This window comes from Pelodiscus sinensis, chromosome 32 (genome assembly GCF_049634645.1).
Source record: "Pelodiscus sinensis isolate JC-2024 chromosome 32, ASM4963464v1, whole genome shotgun sequence".
Classification (NCBI taxonomy): Eukaryota; Metazoa; Chordata; order Testudines; family Trionychidae; genus Pelodiscus; species Pelodiscus sinensis.
Genome location: NC_134742.1, coordinates 5,614,779 through 5,633,578, shown reverse-complemented (window position 1 = coordinate 5,633,578; position 18,800 = coordinate 5,614,779).

Genomic DNA, 18,800 nt, shown 5'->3' with positions numbered 1-18,800 from the left:
GAAATTTTCTTACGGATACAAATATGCATAACTCAAAGACCAGCCCAACAGGTAGGGTCTGACCAGCCAGTCTGTAATTAAAATGCTGCCATGCACGAGCAGTGGGTGAATGACTCGCAAGCCCCGCTCCAACCCTTCCATTCAAAGCCCTCTGCCACCCCCATTCTCCATAAGAACCAAGCCCTTCTCCCACAGCAGCAGTTTAGCCCTTACTCCAGCCTACTGCCCCCAGCCCTGGAGCACCCCTAGGCTATGTTTACACTGGCCCGTTCTGCGCAAGAAATATGCAAATGAGGTTAAGCATGGAATATTGCCAAGCCTCATTTGCATACCTAATAAGCCACCACTTTTGCAGAAGAGGCTTTTGCACCAGAAGGAGTTGTCTACACTGCCCCTTCTTGTGCAAAAAAAACCCTCTCACGCAATGCTCTTATGCTGCTTATTTTCAGGAAGAACGGCATTGTGCTAGAGGGGTTTTTTGCACAAGAAGGGGCAGTGTAGACAACTCCTTCTGGTGCAGGAGAGCTGCCAGCCTGGCCACCCAGGAGCAGGTGTGTATGAAAATCAAGGGGGTCCACTGAGACCCCCGACCCTGAGCCCTGAGCTTACAATGGCCGTCCTGGGTCAGACCAAAGGTCCATCTAGTCCAGTAGCCTGTCTGCCGACAGCGGCCAACCCTAAGGACCCTGAAGGGGATGGACCGAAGACAGTGACCAAGCCATTTGTCTCGTGCCATCCCTCTCCAGCCTTCCACAAACCTTGGGCAGGGACACCACTCCTGCCCCCTGGCTAATACCACTCCATGGACCCAACCTCCATGACTTGATCTCACTTCCCTTTCAACTCTGTTCTAGTTCTAGCCTTCACAGCCTCCTGCAGCAAGGAGTTCCACAGGTTGACTCTTTGCTTTGTGAAGAACAACTTTCTGTTACTAGTTTGAAGCCTGCTACCCATTCCTTTCCTTTGGTGTCCTCTAGTCCTTCTTTATGGGAACTAATGAAGAACTTTTCTGTATGCACCCTCTCCACCCAACTCCTGCTTTTAGAGACCTCTATCCTGTCCCCCCTCCGTCTCCTCTTTTCTAAGCTGAAAAGCCCCAGTCTCTTTAGCCTCTCTTTATATGGGACCTGTTCCCAACCCCTGATCATTGTAGTTGCCCTCCCCTCTCCCAGCCTCTCTCTTCCCCTCTCCCACCTCCTTTTCCCAGTCTCCCCCAGTTTTGTTCAATAAAGACAGATTCCATTTTTGAACACAATTGTCCTTTATTTTGTACATCAAGAAAAGGGGCTAGGGAAGGGTAAGTGGAAGGAGGTGAGGGAGGAATGGGGTACGAGCCCCTGATGGGGAGGACTGGGCTGGCTCTGCGGGCTTCTGGGGGTGGAAGCTCTCCTGCAGCCCCCCAATTGCCCCCTCTCCCCAGATGGCAGCCTGCGGCAAGTGCAGCCGGTCTGATGGCCGAGTGGTGTGATGTGCCCAGTGTGGGCACTCCGGGCACTCCAAGCCAGGACTGGTTTTCAAGCGGGGCACCCCTGAGAACTGTCTGTCCGGGGTGGGGGTCAGGACCCTTTAAGCGCAGCCCTCGGCTAGCCTGAGACAGCATCTCCACGCTCTAAGTCCTCCTGTGATGCCCTGCCGGCACTGCTTCCGGCCATCCTTAAGCCCTGTTCAGGGTCCACTTAATGTGGACATGCTAGTTCGAATTAGCAAAACGCTAATTCGAACTAGTTTTTAGTTCTAGACGCGTTAGTTCGAATTAGCTTAGTTCGAATTAACTAATTCGAACTAAATTAGTTCGAACTAACTCTGTAGTGTAGACATACCCTAAGTGACTTACTGTCTCCCTGGGTATCCATTCCTGACTCTGCCTTTACATGATACCTTGCAGGGAGGGGCCAAGGGAAAACATCCCATGTGAATAGAAATTCTGGATGTGCCATTGTGACATGCCAGATAACTGCAGGGGCTGGTGGCTAGAGATGACAAAGTGAGGGTGGGGCTATCAGGTGGAAGAGAGATTGTATAGAAAATCTGGGTTCTGCCTTAATTAGAGTGGGAGCAGACTTTTGACCCATGCAGTAATTAGGAGTTGAGATGATTATTTAAGGTAGGAGCTGGTGGAAAGCTGGTGTCAAGGAGCTTTCTATAAGATCAGACATCCATTCATTGGGGATTTTGGTAATATAAAGGTTGAGGGAACCGATAAAGGACGGGATGTGCAGGGGGCTGGGCAAGGTAGGATCAAAAAAATAAGTTGTATAAATGGGCATCAAAGGATTTAAATAAAAATAGGCAGATGGACAAAAGTAAAACTTGTACAAGTCTATCCACAAATGTGAGAAGTATCAAAGCAACAAGTTGGTGAATTGGAATGGATGCTGGCAGAACCCCGGACATAATAAGTGGTAAAACTGACCAAAATAATGGTCACTGTAAACAGTACAGGAAGAACACATTAGATTTGGGAGTCACATTATAACAGTAAAATCCCAGGTAATACAGATACACTAATATGCATATGACTGCACCAGCCCCCTGACTTTCAAGGAGCTTTTAATAAAGTCCCTCACAAGAAGTTATTAAGGAAAATAATGACTTGTCGACATGGGTAAATTGCCCAGGATAGTGATTTTAAAAGTAGTTTTTTATTCCTGAAAATAATTACTCTGCTTTGAAAGAAGTACTTTGAAAGCGTACTGCTTATTCTGGAATAAATTGATTTTAATTAGAATACAGTGTCCACCTGGAGAGCTATTTGGGAATAACATCTGGTCAATTTCCCTGTGTAGGCAAGCACAAAGGTATCCATGAGGCAAATGGTAAACTGCTAGTTCAGAACTGAGACTTGCAAGAGACAGGAAAGAAGTAGCAGGACTTAACGGTCAGTTTCATTGCTGGTCAGTTTCATGAGCAGGGAGCTGCCTCTAGGTTCTGCATTAGGCTGGTGTTTAATATGTTCATGATCCGGAAGGGAGGTTGGTCATGAGGCTGCAAAGCTGAGGAATGTCACTAGATGAGTTATGTCAGTCAGGACTGGATTTACTGCATCTGTTCAGGAGCAAGGTCTGTGCTCCAACTCCAGATAGAGCTGAGTTGTTTATCCTCTCCCTGGTGAGTACTATAATATACAGTACTTCAGAGCCTTGTCTCCCATCAGTATTTGGTTCCTCTGGTTCAGTTCTGCTACAGAAGCATCTCATCAGACTCCAAGCTATAAAATCAGACACTGGTGAATGCCACATGGTCACGTTCTGGAATGAAACTTTTGGCAATGCAGTACAAACAGGTCCCATGATTGGAAATTACTATCCCTAAGGCCAGGAGGCCACACACAGTGGTAGCTGAGGTTGAAAGGGCCTGATTTTGCATATCCTGTGATGGCAGTTCTGGGTATCAAGTTTCACATAAATGGTCTCCACCTTGTTTCAAGTAGCCAGACAAGGCTTGGAGCTAATGAGGAGTGGCAGAATCTTCCAGTATTTCTACACCAGGGCTAAAGATATGAGTTCAGCTTGGGTAGATTTATCCACAGTAGATGAGGTAGTGCACTGAAAATAGAAGCATCTATGGTGCTAGATACATTCTCACACAATTACAGTAACAGGAAACTCGGAAATGGTAGAGGTGCTTAACGATATCTTTGTTTCAATTTTCACGGAATGACTAATATAGTAAATGCTAGTGGAAAGGAGGTAGATTCAGAAGTTAAAATAGGAAAACAACAAGCTAAAGATTACTTAGAAATGTTAGATGTCTTCAAGTCACCAGATGAAATGCAGCCTAGAATACTCAAGCAGCTGATAAAGGACATATTTGAGCCTTTAGCTATGATCTTTGAAAAGTCATGGAAGTTGGGAGAGATTCCAGAAGACTGGAAAAGGGCAAATCTAGTGCCCATCTAAAAAAAGGGAAATAAGAACAACTCAGTAAACTACAGACCAATCAGTTTAACTTCTGTGCAGGAAAGATAATGGAGCTAGCAATTAAGGAATTCTTCTGCAAACCCCAGGAAGATAATAAGGTAATAGGCAACAGCCAGCATGGATTTGTAAAGAACAAATCATGTCAGATCGATATGATAGCATTCTTTGATAGGATAACAAGTATTGTGGATAAGGGGGGAAATGGTATATGTGATATATTTAGGCATTAGTAAATGCATGACCTTCTTATTAATAAACTAGGGATATATACCTAGATAGGGATACTATAAGGTGGGTGCATAACTGGCTGGATAGTCATTCTCAGAAGTTAATCATTAATGGTTCATAGTGATGTTGGAAGGGCATAAGAAGTGGGGTGATGCAGGGATCTGTTTGGGGACCAATTCTGTTCAATATCTTGATCAAAGATGTAGATATTGTCATAGAAAGTAAGCTTATTAAGTTTGACAATGATACCAAGCTGGAAAGGGTTGGAAGTGTTTTGGAGAATAGAGTCATAATTTAAAGTGATCTGGACAATCTGGAGAAATGGCCTGAGGAAAAGATGAGGTTTAATAAGGACAAATGCAAAGTTCTCCACTTAGGAAGAAACAGTCTATTTCAGACATACAGAATGGGAAGGAGTACTGCAGAAAGGGATCTAGGGGTTATAGTTGACCACAAGCTAAATATGAGTCAACAGTGTGATGCTGATGCAAAAAAAAGCCAACATGATTCTGGGATGCATTAACAGGTGTGTTGTGAGCAAGACAAAAGAAGTTGTTCTTCTGGTCTACTCTGCACTGATTAGGCCTCAGTTGGAGTATTGTGTCCAGCTCTGGGTACCACATTTCAAGAAAGATGTGGAGAAATTGTACAAGGTCCAGAAAAGAGCAACAAAAATGAAACATGAGTTATGAGGGAAGACTGAAAGAACTGGGCTTGCTTAGTTTAGAAAAGAGAAGACGGAGAGGGGACACGATAGATATTTTCAAGGACCTAAAAGGATGTAACAAGAAGGAGGGAGAAAACATTGTTCTCTCTGTCCTCTGATGATAGGACAAGAAGCAATGCACCTAAATTGAGCAAGGGAGATTTAGGTTGGACATTAGAAAAAACAACTGTTAGGGTGATTAAAAACTGGAATACATTGCCAAGGGAGGTTGTGGAATCTTCATCACTGAAGGTATTTAAGAACAGGCTAGATAAACATCTATCAGGGATAGTTTTCATGGTGCTTGGTCCTGCTGTGAATGCAGGGGGCTGGACTTCATAACCTCTTGAATTCTCTTTCAGTTCTAGTATGCTAAAATTTTCATCAGCTTTACAGCACTAGATGTCTGTTACAGAGTCCACTCCCTGCTAGCTGCCCCTCCTGCTGGCTGTCCTGGGAATTAGTTCTGCCAGATTTTCACCTGTGGTGTCTCCTCCTGTTCTGTCTCACTCCATAGCCCCTCTCACTTCCAGGACGTGTGTCCTCTCCATGACATGTCACTTTAGCCAGGTCACTAGGATCCTTCCCTTCCTGGGAATGCAAAGTTTCCCCAGACCTGCAGGCTGGCATCTCCAAAACCCTTGCACTGTCATGGTACCCAGACCTATTCTCTACTGAGATGGGTTCCCGCCCAAGGATCGTAGAACAAGCAGCCAAAGTTTCTGTGCCCTTCTGCCCCTTGATGCTCTTCCCCTGGGTTTCTTCCTACATAGCTGGCTTTCCCCTCTCTCCAGGTTTGCCAGCTTCCATCTCCCTCTAGCCAGGGTGCAACTGCAGCCTACTTCTCTACAGCCTTTTCTGGCAACTTCCTAACTATAGATACAAAATAGCTGTTACCACTCAAGAAAAAGATCTTGGGATCATTGTGGGTAGTTCCCTGAAAACATCTGTTCAATGTGCAGTGGGAATCTAAAAACTAAACAGCTAACAGAATACTGAGAAATATAAGAAAAGGAAGAGATAATAAGTCAAAATACCTTTTCCCTCTTCATAGCCAGATATCTCACTTTATCCTCTTTAGCCCCACCTGTTCCTACACCAGCCAATTTGTCCCTCTAATCAGTGCCCTAAGAGTGATGTGGCCTCTCTCCCAAGTTTGAACCACCTGGTTTCATACTCAAGGTCTGTTTAAAGCTGCATGCTCTGACTATAGAGGCAATGCTTAAATGCAACAGAGTTTGAACTGCTTGCAGCTTTGCCTTTGGGGCAGGAAGGGTTGTTATAAAAAGAGAGAGGCGGGCGTTTAGAATAACAAAAGGCTGAGCATTCCAGTCATTAAAGGATTGTTAGATCATCATGAAAACATTACTGAGTACCCACTTAAAAATAGGGAGAACAAAAAGAGTAGGGACTAGTGATGTGCTACAGGGATTTGCATTTTGATCACTGTGTTAAACTCATAAATGTTCTTGAAAAAGGTGTGAATGGGGACTAATCCAAAGTTGACTGCAAAGAGATTTCACAAAACTGGATGACTGGGCAACTCAAAAGGCAGATGGAATTCAGGGTTGATAACTACAAAGTAACACACTTGGAAAAATAAAATCCTAACTATAGATACAAAATAGCTGTTACTACTCAAGAAAGGGATCTTGGAATAATTGTGGGTAGTTCCCTGAAAACATCTGTTCAATGTGCAGTGGGAATCTAAAAACTAAAAAGCTAACAGAATATTGGGAATCATTAGGAAAGGAAGAGATAATAAATCAAAATACCACATTGCCTCTAACACGAGGCCAGAAGGGGCTGAAGCAAAGACTTGCTATAATGTGGTCAAATATATACCACTCTAAGGGTACGTCTAGATTACATGCCTCTGACGAAAGAGGCATATAAAATAGGCTACCCGGCATAGTCAATGAAACAGGGATTTAAATATCCCCAGCTTCATTAAAATAAAAATGGCCGCCACACTGTGCCGGCTCAGCTGATGGTTGGCACAGTGCGCAAGTCAAGGCACGGATCGGTCAACAAAGGAAGCCTTTGCCGACCACTCCCTTATTCCTCGTGAAACAAGGTTTACAGGAGTGGTCGACAAAGGCTTCCCTTGGTGACCAATCCACGTCTTGACTCATGCGCTGTGCTGACGATCAGCTGAGCCAGCACAGCGTGGCAGCCATTTTTATTTTAATGAAGCCGGGGATATTTAAATCCCCGCTTCATTGACTATGCCAGGGAGCCTATTTACATGCCTCTGTCAGCAGAGGCATATAGTCTAGACGTACCCTAAGGGTGCATCTACACTGCAGAGCTTAACTCGAAATAAGCTTATTCCTCGTACAATGAGGGTTACAGGAGTCGGAGTAAGAAGTCCTTCAGCTTGACAATATTTTGACACTATTTCGAAATAACTGCCTGCTGTGTAGATGTGGACTAAGTTATTTTGTAATAGTGCTAGTTATTTTGAAATAGTGTTGCAGTGTATATGTACGCTAAGGGCTAATGTATCGAAAGACTAATGTGTCAAAAGAGGATATGCCTATTCTATGGGAATTTGCACATCTTCTTCCGATCTCAAAGTGAAAGTAGTTTGGATGAAGCTTTTTTTTTTTTTTTTTTTTTTTTTGAGGAGGAGCAGCTTTTCTAAAAAAAAGGGGGGTGGATGTTCACTGAAAAAGCCTTGTCCAAACTACTTTCACTTTCGAAAGCTCTGCTTTCAAAAGTGAGATTGGAAGAAGATATGCTAATTCCCTTGGAATTTGCATATCCTCTTTCGACACTTTAGTGTAGTCTAGATGAGCGCTAAGTGGGCTAGAACCATGTTGTTCAACAACTGACAAAAGGAATTTGTTAATGTTTTCTCCTCCGTTGCAATATTTTGCTCTGTTTCATCACTGGGGTGCCCTCAGCATGACGTGGCCCTTGACTGACAGGTTTTTAATTATCCTTGGTATTATGTCAGGAGGAATATAAATGTCTGTTGGTGGGTACTGTACAGGCAGATTTCTTGCACTATGTGCTGAAGATCTTTCACCAAACACTGCTTCTTACAGATCATCCTCCATGTCCCCGATGGCATCAGCTTGCTCTGCGTCTGGGAGCAGCTGGGATCTTCATCCTGGTGGGAGCTGTGATAGTGACGGGTGTTTGGGGTATGCACCTCCAAATTAATTTGTGCAAAATGCTACTCCCTGAAATTTCTCCATCTCCCACATTTCTAATTCCAACACTCTCATGAATAAAATCCTAAGGTATGTCTACACTGCTGGCTAAAGCGAGGTAAGATATGCAACTTCAGCTATGTTAATTGCATAGCTGAAGTGGAAGTAGCTTCACTTAAGTTTTGTCGCTGTCTACACAGCAGGAAGTGGAAGGAAGAATACTCTTCCTTTGTCTTCCTTTACTTCTTATGAAATGAGGGTTACCCAGAGTCAGAATAAGAAGTCCTCCAGCTCAACATTATTTCAAAATAAACTGCTGTTTAATGAGCGAGTTGCTCTCTGCAGGCTGGATCCAGTGGATTGCCAGGCTGGATCTGGCTCACATAACAGCCTCTCGCTCACCCTGCTGCACACTGTGTAATAACTGCAATAGTCTCTAGTATTCTCTGTCATGTTCTATCTCCCGGGCCCAGTTCTGAATGTGAAAGCTGCAGTATGTGATGTGCGGCTGATCCCTGAGCAGTAGCTGCCATTCATGCTCATGCTGTTCTGAAGTTTTTCAGCCCAGACGGTGTCTGAATTGCCTGGAGAACAACAGTACCGGGGAGAGACTCATCCCTCAATGCAACGGCAGCTCTGCCCTGACAGATTTCCAGTCCCACCTGAAACAATTTGTGTGTGAATCATCTCCCAGCAACTCAGCAGGTACCTCACCTCCGCCTCTCAGCTGCGCCTTGCACTGCAGCACCACCTACTGGTCACACAGGGAAATGACACAAACTACTTCAATACCTGCAATTGTAACATGGGTAGAAGAGATTGATGGGTGGGATTGAACCTGGGAAGTCTGAAGCTAAATGCACAAGATTCTGCCACATGAGTTAAAAGCCACAAGGGCTTAGCGAAGGCTCAAGAGCAGACTCGTTAATCTCTATGTGGTCTCAGTGCCACTACATGGGATACTACACACAGAAGGAGTGTGGGTTACACAACAAATATCCTATTGCTACAAAATACTTAAGGCAGCTGGCAGCAACTCCTGTTTTTAGTTTTCCTAATTCTTCCATTGTAAATGAGTCTTGTGGCATCTTTGAGAAGCTTTCACACTTCCATTATTAGAAGCAGGCCTTGGAAATACGGGGTAGGGGAGCCCTGAGGCTGGAGAACTAGGTTTGCTTGGGCCCAGGAAATTTAATGCAGGATTTACTGAGATGTGGACTCTGGAAGAGTCGCCATTTCCCCTCTGGCTTCTGATGCTCAGGAAGACTCTGCAGCAGGACACCGATAACAGCATGAACAGTCAGAAACGCTGGGCTCACCCTGGTGTGGCAGTGCACCCTGCACTGGGATCTATCCATAGAGATGGGGAAGAGGAGAGATCTGGGGCAGGTTCTCCCTCACTGAAAACATAGGGGCAGCAGGTTTGTAGAAATTTTGGTGGTGTCTATAATGCCTGCACCCCTGCCTCACTCATAGGGTTTTCCCCACATCTGCCTGAGGTTCTGGGAGGGACTTGGATGCTGGGTGCAGCTCTGGGCTGGGGCAAAGGAGTGGGGGAGGCAGGAGGGGTGAGGGTTGCAGGCTCTGTGAAGGGGTAGTGGGTATAGGATGGGGATGGGCTGCAGCGCATAGCTGGAGCACTGACCTCTGGCAGAAGCTACTATGCAGGGGGAGTTCAATGAAGTTCAGAACTTCCAGCTCCAAGATGCATTTCCATTTTCTCCTCCAGAGGGACCAGGGTGCAAGCTCTGCCCCCCAGACTGGCTATTGCACCGGGACAAGTGCTACTGGGTGTCTAAAAACAAAACTTCCTGGAACGAGAGCCGCAATGACTGTTCAGGGAGGGGCTCCCGACTGCTGGTGATCTGGAACCAGGATGAGATGGTAAATAAAACATGTCCTGGGGATACCTTGCTAGTAAGAATTGGCACAGAAAACCCTGGCTGTTCTATTCACACCCACACAAGCTAAAAAGCAAGGAAATGAAGGTGAAGGCTACCTCCCGTATAGAACTTGTGCTCTGTCACCTCACCTATTGCATGACCCCCGTACATCACAAACACAATGGGTAGGCCTTCATTCTAGTCCTACCAGGACTGAAAAAATTTGACTCATGGTCACAAAGGAAGTCAAGGGTAAAGGAGGCAACTGGGTGATTTCAAAGGACCTTGGTACACCTTACATGTATTGCTCATGTGCATGAAAAAAGCAAGAGGGAAAATGCTAGCAGTGCAGGTGAAGCAAATGTCAGACTTCAGAGGGTGCATGTGAGAATGTGCTCCCCTGTTTTAAGGAAATATTTATGAATATGAATGTGCAAAACTTGAAAATGCTTTATGCAAAACAGGGCAAGTGACCTACTGTTCAAGAGCATGCGATCCCCTGAATGTGTGTACTCTATTTGCGTGCATGTAGCATTTTTGTACGTGAAGTTAGAAAGATGAAATGCAAACCTGCTTATTAATGTAGGTCTTTTAGTGAGACCATTGGAGGTATTTAAGGAACTTAATGGCCCAGTGCTCAAGGCAATGGTCTAGGTGGTATTATTTTTTCTATAAGCCCAAACTGTGGTTGGTTCTATGAAGACTGGTGACATGCCAACTGCTGCTGTAATCCATCTTGAATTTGGTCCTTTTTAGGTGGAGAAGAGACTGGAACAAAGAGTTTCCACACTGGGAAAATTTTATTTTAGGGATGAGAAGCAATCAATAATGGTTGTCAGTTGGCTTTTGAAACTGCCTCCCCACTCTAAGAAGAAATACAAGAACACCTGGAAAAGAAAAAAAACTGTAACCAGTGGGGTGGAGGGTATTTCCAGACCTAGGTTAGAGAAAAAGTTCAGACCTGGCTTGTGAAGAATTGCATTTTAAATAAAACCAGGTTGAGAAACATGATTTGTAACAATTTCACTTAAGCCAAGTCTGCACTATGGTGGAAGGTCAAATTAAGATACGCAACTCCAGCTATTGTAATTACATAGCCAGAGGTGACATATATGAAATCAAATTTCAGTGCCATTCCCACAGTAGGAGGCCAATGGGAGCAAATACTCCTGTTGGTTTCCCTTAGTCCTCACAAAAGGAGGAGTATTGGACGCCAGCCTGAGCTGCCCTCAGCATTTGATTTACAGGTTTATATTACACCCACTAAATCAAATGCCAGAAGATAAACCTCTGGAGCTTCCATCTTCCACATAGTATAGCCGTGGCCCCAGTGTATTAAGCTTCGTTGGCTTGTTTTGTTTTATATTTGCTTAGTAATGTACTTTGATCTGTCTGTTTTCACTTGCAACCAATTAAGAAATTGTTACCTGAGGGGTGGGGGGGACAACAACATCTCTCTCTTTCATTGATAGAGAGAGAAAGCATATGAGCTTTCTCTCTGTAAAGCTTTTATACTGTGTAAGATTAATTTATTTGTGGGGTTGGTTCTATTTGGGGTTGTGCTCCTGGATGCTGAAAAGTCCCTGTAGCTGAGCTCTCCCAGAGTTGAGCAGTTCTCAGTCTGTTAGGGTACGTCTACACAGCAACATGATTTCAAAATAACTTAGTCCACATCTACACAGCAGGCAGCTATTTCATAATAATGTGGAAATACTGTCAAGCTGGAGGACCTCTTACTCTGCCTCCTGCAACCCTCATAGAATGACGAGTAAGGGAAGTCAGAGGAAGAGTGCTCTATTTCGAAATAAATGCTGTGTAGATAGCTTTTTTTGAGTTATGCCCTGCTGTGTAGATGCACCCTTACTGTACCGGGGGCTGTTACTCCAATTCTGTGCCTTGGCTAGGGTACATCAGGGTTTTTAGCCCAGAAGGACAGTGAAGCAGGGCATTCTAGTGGGCAGGTAGGAAGGCTCAGTGGTATGATCAGCCCATTGGGTGACAATTTCAAAGGGACCACTGTGATCCATCCCTTCCCAGGACCCACCTTGTATAGTAGTACCTGGGTCCCAGAATTGCTGTCAGTAGACCTAGCGGAGGAGTGGGGAACTGAACCCAACTCCCATAGTCTCTGCCTAGCACCTTAACCATTAGATCCGCCTTCCCGCTTCAGTTAATTCTTCCCTGTCATTCACAGACCTTCATTCAAACGAATTCCAAAGACGGGGTCTGGCTTGGACTCACCAGTACATCCCCCACAAGGAACTGGACTTGGGTGGATCGCTCCCTGTTAAATACAACACTGTGAGAGGTTTTATACTCTGGGCAATGTAAGATGTGCAGCAGAGGGTGCAGGGTTGTTGCTTTTCAGCAATGATGAGAGCAGAGGCTACGTACAGGCAGGAGGGATGTCAACAGTTAGGCACAGAGAGATCCGTCCTGAGCCTCATTTCATGGCTTCCATCAGCAGTCGGGCTAATCCTGCAGGCTGCGTTTAGTAATATGGACCCGTGTTTTCCAGAAATAGACCCAGGCCAAACTGCTGCTACTACAGGGTCATGGGCTAGGATGAGTTTCTATGAACCAAGGTTCTGTAAGGAACAATTCAGCAGTTAGGAAGAAATATGAGACAGGTGTCAGAGTGAGGAAAAGCTGCTGGAAAAGCAACTTGTTTATGTTGTTTCCTAGGTTCAAGGCAGTACATCTCCCTGCAGGGAACAACAACTGTGGAGTGATAAAAGCATATGAGATTCATTGTGAAAGCTGCAGTGCTACATCTGAATGGATTTGTGAAAAAGGTGCTTTCCTGGTATAGAGAGACATCAGTGAGCTGTGCTTTCTAGGTGCAAACAAAAATCTTCTTTGGTTTCTGTCTGTCACATGAATGATGAATACTGAAGAATGTGAAGCTTCAAAGAGAAAAAAATGGGCTTGCCCTCCCTTTTATAAGGTGGCTAAAGAGAGCTGAAAAAAACCTTTTCTTGCATTTGGAATTCAGGTCCTATCTAGGCTGGAAGATTAAGGTGAAGGGAGAACCCGTGAAGTGACATCACAATAGAGGTGTGTGTGTGTATGGGGGGGGGGGGTTATTTCTCCCAAAAATGCAGTTTCGGATCAAACAAGACTATTCCCACATTGGAGTTGAATTCACTGAATAGTTTCAGCCCAAGTGAAATAATAATAATAATAATAATAATAATAAATCAGGTAAAGTTTCCAAGAGTACTGGAACAGGAGATAACAGCTAACCCCATCCAATAGCCAAGTGGGTAGTGAACCAGGTTTGAATCCCCGCTCTAGAACAATGCTAATGGCATAACCATGTATGCCAAGACACAGCTGAGCTATTTTAAAGACAGTTTTCTGTCAGCAACTGGCTCCAATCTCAGGAAAGAGTTCAAGATATCCAGTAACAGAGAGGAGTAAGACAACATATTGCAGTGCAAGGTTCCACATCGCAGACACCTGCAAAAATCAAAAATGCTTCTGAGAAGGCATCTAACTGAAACTGGAAATAACTTGGTAAGAAATTAGCAGACCTCACATAATTTGCATTGCAGTTTCTAATAAAAGAATTGTAAGAAAATAAATACTTTAAGATCCTTAAAAATACAAATCTACCCCCGGAGTGCAGCCTGCAGATGTGAAAATCAACAGTCCGTAAACATGGGCAGCATAATTTTGGCAGAGGGGAAAGAGGAGCTTTCTGAAAAAGGAAACAAAGGGTGTGTTTGTCAAGCTATCCCCCCAGGGCAAATTTTCACAGGGGCGTTCCCAGGTCAGAGGCTGGGTTAGCAAGAGGAGCCCCAACACTCTGCGTCTCACAGGGCAGCCCCGCTGCATTGCTGCCTGTCGATAGCAGAGCAGGACAGAGGGACTGCAGGGATGGAAGTCTGCAGAAAGGAATGTGTCAGATATAAGGGTGCCATTTACGAGATAGGGGGACAGTAGACACCCCTTTAAGGTTTGAACACCCTGGATTTCATACTTCAGGTCAGTTTACAGCTGTATGCCCTGACTCCAAGGACAGTTTTAAAATGCAACAGAGTTTGAGCAGCTTGCAGCTTTGCCTTTGGGAAAAGAAGTTTGTTATAAAAAGAGGGAGGGGCAGGATGATTGAGAAGAACAAAGAGCCAGGCATTCCTGTCTTTGAAGGATCATTAGATTATCATGAAAACATTGCTGAGTACTTCACCTGAAAGACGAGGGGAGGAAGAATAGGAATGAGTATTGTGCTGCTGGGATCTACATTTGGATTACTGTTGAAACTATTATTCTTCTTGAAAAAAGGATGAACGGGGACTAATCCAAAGTTGACTGCAAAGAGCTACAAATGGATTTCACAAAACTGGGTGACTGGGCAACACAAAGGTGGATGGAATTCAGTTCTCAGAAGTACAAAGTAATACACGTGGAAAAATAAAATCCTAACTATAGATACAAAATAGCTGTTACCACACAAAAAAGATCTTGGAATCATTGTGAATAATTCCCTTAAAATGTCTGTTCGACGTGCAGCAGCAGTCTAAAAACTAAAAAGCTAACAGAATATTGGGAATCTTTAGGAAAGGAATAGATACAGGCAGTCCCCGGGTTACATGGATCCGACTTACATCGGATCCCTACTTACAAACGGGGTGAGGTAACCCCGCACTAGCTGCTTCCCCCCAGCAGACCAGGGAGACGCGAAGCTAGTGCCCCTCTCTCCTAGCAGACCAGGGAGATGCGGAGTGGCTTTTCTCAGCAGACACCTCAGCTTGAGAATAAAGGACTGAGGGAAGTGAGGTGTGGGAGAATAAAACTGAGCTCTGGAGAAATGTTTGGCTAGAGTTTCCCCTACAATATGTACCAGTTCCGACTTACATACAAATTCAACTTAAGAACAAACCTACAGTCCCTATCTTGTACGTAACCCGGGGACTGCCTGTAATAAGACAAAATACTGTGTTGCTTCTACATAAAATCAGTGTATGACCTCATCATGAGTACTGTGTGCAGATCTGGTCACTCCATGTAAAAATAGATCTATATTGGATTTGGGAAAGGTACAGAAAAGGCAACAGAAATTATTAGGGGTGAGGAACAGCTTCCATAGGAGGAGAGATTAACAGGACTCAGACTTTCAGCTTGGAAAAGCAATGATTAAAAGGGTGGGGGAATATGTTTGGGGGTTAGAAAATCATGAATGGTGTGGGGAAATAGAATAACAAAACGTAAGTCCTTCCTTCACCAACATAACACAAGAAGCTGACCTGGGGGGAGGGGAGGAACTGCAAGAGGCAGGAGATGGTGTAGCCAGACAGACTAACCCCATATCATCCATCTTATTTGCCTCTCTGAAGCACAGGGCAGAGAAGGAGCAATAATATCAGCATAGTCTATGCTGGCTCATCTGATCCTGAGGAGCTGAAAAAAACAGATATGTGGATAGAGAGCAGTTAAGTCAATAAGCTGGCCTTGAGGCTGCAGCTAGCACCTATGTTGATTCGAACACACACACAGTCCCTGGGAGAGGAATTTCCCACTGAGAAAAGAATCCCCAGTAATTCCAATTTAGTTATCTCTCTTACAAGTGTAAATTAAGCTCACAACTCCCTTGTAAGAACTGGTCTCACAGCAGACAGACCAGCCCCATTTGGCATGACAGACAAGAAAGAGAAATACGTGACCCCATGAGTATAAAAGATAGGTCCAGCACACACTCACTTTGAGTGTCATTCTACCCTCTACCTGCTGGTCGGGTTAGGTGTTTGACCTCCCGAGGTTCTATGGGGACCCCCACCTCGTATTTTCGTCTTTCCTAGGAATTGAGGGACCGGCCCTGGCCTGACATGCTGGAGTCGAGAGGCACAGAAGGGGGTAAAAATTGTACCTGGATGTGGTCCTCTGTCTTAAGTGTACACATAGAAAGAGTAAGCTGTTACTTGGTACCATTATTTCTATTTTTCTATCTTTATCTTCTTTGTAACCATTTTTAAGATCTATATTTTGCTAGTAGTTAAGAAATAGAACAATAGCCATTGCAACCATATGATTTATAAGCTTCCTCAAATAAACCTGTAACTGTTTAAGTTTTAACCTGACTCCTTCAGTTGCTGTAATAGAACCAAGCACAATTTAAAAGAACTTCAGCCGGTCTTAAGGGACAGATATAGGGAGCCCTGACCATCGGCTGACAGATGGCATGGGAGGGGCAGACAGACCCCTGCCATCAGAGCAGGGCAGGGGGAACAGAACAGGCCTCACCTTCAGCTGAATCTCAGTGCCTCACCCATAGGGAACTCTGGGCCTGCGGCTTGGCTGGGGAGGCAGGTTCTTACTTTTGCAGGCCCCAGGCAGCTACTGGAGCTGACTGAGGGGGCCCAGCCCTGCTCAGGGGGAGTCTCTCACCAAGGCTCTGAGCAGGTGCCAAATTGGGGAGGCTGGAGCCCCAGGCTCTCCCCTACAGGAGCTGGTCCCAGCCTGACTCCAGCCCAGCCTGTGCTACCGGTGATCGCTGGGCTCCCAGGCACCCAGGGGCAGCAGTGCGGCAGGGAGGAGGCTGCTTAGATTTTTCCACTTAAAAAATAAAGAGACAGACAATGAGAGAGACAGAGAGAAGATGGAGAAGGCAGAAAACACCCAGGTAGGAGATTGATGCTTCCCTCGTGTCTCCACGGGGAACGAGCAGGAACAGAAGCGCAGGAACGGCCAGATTGGAACAGACTGATGAGCTACACGGCTGCTCTCTGCGAGACGCCACCGCTAACACCAGCGGTTTCAGAAGGAGGCAAGACACCCCCTAGTGGGCAGTGGTGGCAAAACCTGCCCCAGGGAACATCCCCCCAAAGCGGGAAGTTTTCTATTCCTTCCAGTCATACCCTGATCCAGAGAGAGCGGCTTACCGGGAGGGTCAGGAGAGCACGGCTGATTCATCCCCCTTTATACAGGACACAGGGTCTCCTCTGGATGGTCTCATGATTCACATCAAGGTCCAGTCCTATTATGAATCCTGCTGAGCTCTAGGACTCAGGAACCTCCTGTGACAGGGAGTTCCCAAGGCTGCTACTGTTCAATGAAGCCATAATTCAGTCAATTCCACAAAATGGCCACTAGAGGGCATCAGACCCCAAAAGTGGGGGCATGACCTCCTACACTTGCTGCTGCTGGTCTTGCTCCCAAAGACCATGTAAGTCTGAAATCTACTAGAATTCCTTTAAAGGGCCAACAAGCATGCGGGGAAGGAGGGTCCAGTGAATGCAGTGTGCTTACACTTCCAGAAAGTCTTTGACAAGATCCCTGTGGCTGGGTCTTCTTGGGGGTGGAGTGGCCTAGTGGATGGGTCTGTGGATTAGCCAGCAGAGAAAGGCTGCAGGACCTTGCTGCTGGTGCCCCAGTCCTAGGAACTCTGTGCATCCAGAAATATAATTTATGCTATCATGTGCCGAAAGTGTCCATCTGCTATGTACATTGGACAAACGTCTCAGACCCTTCGCCAAAGGATCAATGCCCACAAAACAGATATTAGACAGGACCACAAAGAAAAAACAGTTTCTTGTCATTTCAACCAAAAAGGACATTGACTCAATGACTTAATTACCTGCATCCTGCTCCAAAAGCCTTTTAAAACTGCACTTGAAAGAGAATCCTCTGAACTGTTATTCATACTAAAATTCGACACTTTACGCCGGGGTCTTAACAAAGACTCTAGTTATCTTACCCATTACAAAAATAGCTTCCCCAATTATCACCTCTAATATCATTAGCTCAAAGACATTTATCTTCTGTTCTGAAACTTGATTTGTCCTTTTCATATGTGCTCATTTTTTTAAATTGTATCCTTTGGTATATATGGTTGTGACTATTTTCTTCCACTGTTTGATCTGAGGAAGTGGGTCTGGCCCACGAAAGCTCATCATCTAATAAACCATCTTGTTAGTCTTTAAAGTGCTACATAGTCCTGTATTTTGTTTCATATTCAAGACTGGGATTCTTATCCTTCTGAGTGACGCACTTAACTTCAGCTGTAACAAGCTGCTTATAAACAGAATTCTTGCAAATTAGAAGCTTAAAAGCAATTTGAGGCCTAATATGCATGTAAAGATCTTGGAGGAAATCAGCATTACAGTTCTCCTAAGTCCTGTTGAGCAATCCTAACGTAACAACATCTCAAGCAGTGGTGTTAATTGTTCACTCGCTGCTCTCCTCTAAGGCTAAGTCTACCCTAGAGACTTTTGTCAATACAGTAAAATGTCAGCAGTGAGACTTTTTGGTGATCTCTACATACTATACTGGCAAAAGCCAAGATATAGATGCAATTATACCAATACACGTACTTTTGAGGGTTTGGCATCTAATTGGTCTTGAATGAGGAAATTTGCTTGTCCAGAGGAAGTCCCTTACCGACTCCCACCTCACTGCCAGCTCCACTTCCAGCCTATGGTCTTTAGCTGGCAGTGTTCCTGGCCCTGTCTGGACTTCCTGGACACTGTCCCCACCTCAGCTGCAGGGCTTATGGCCATGCTGCCAGCCACCCACCACATGGCTTCTGGCTGTACTGTGGGCTCCCAGCCACACCACCAGGCCTTCTGCCTCTCAGCTCTCTGGTCCAGGAATCCATAGGGTCCATTTGCCTTTTGGGAGTACTGATGTCAGGGCCATCCCTAGGGATACCCTTGGGACCCAGGGCACTCCCTGCCCCAGGGGCAGCTGGTCCAAGCCATACAGCTCTGACTGACATTACACTCCTATGATTCTGGTATAGCTCAAAGTGGTGTGGGGGGGAGAGGGGCAAGCCTGGTGGTCTAAGGCTGATCGAATTGTTTTGCTAACAGGCAACATTTTGGCAACAGTGAAACAATGGAGGTGTACACACTGCAAAACCACTTTCAGCCACAGAACTCCTCCGTTTAGCAACATTGTAAAA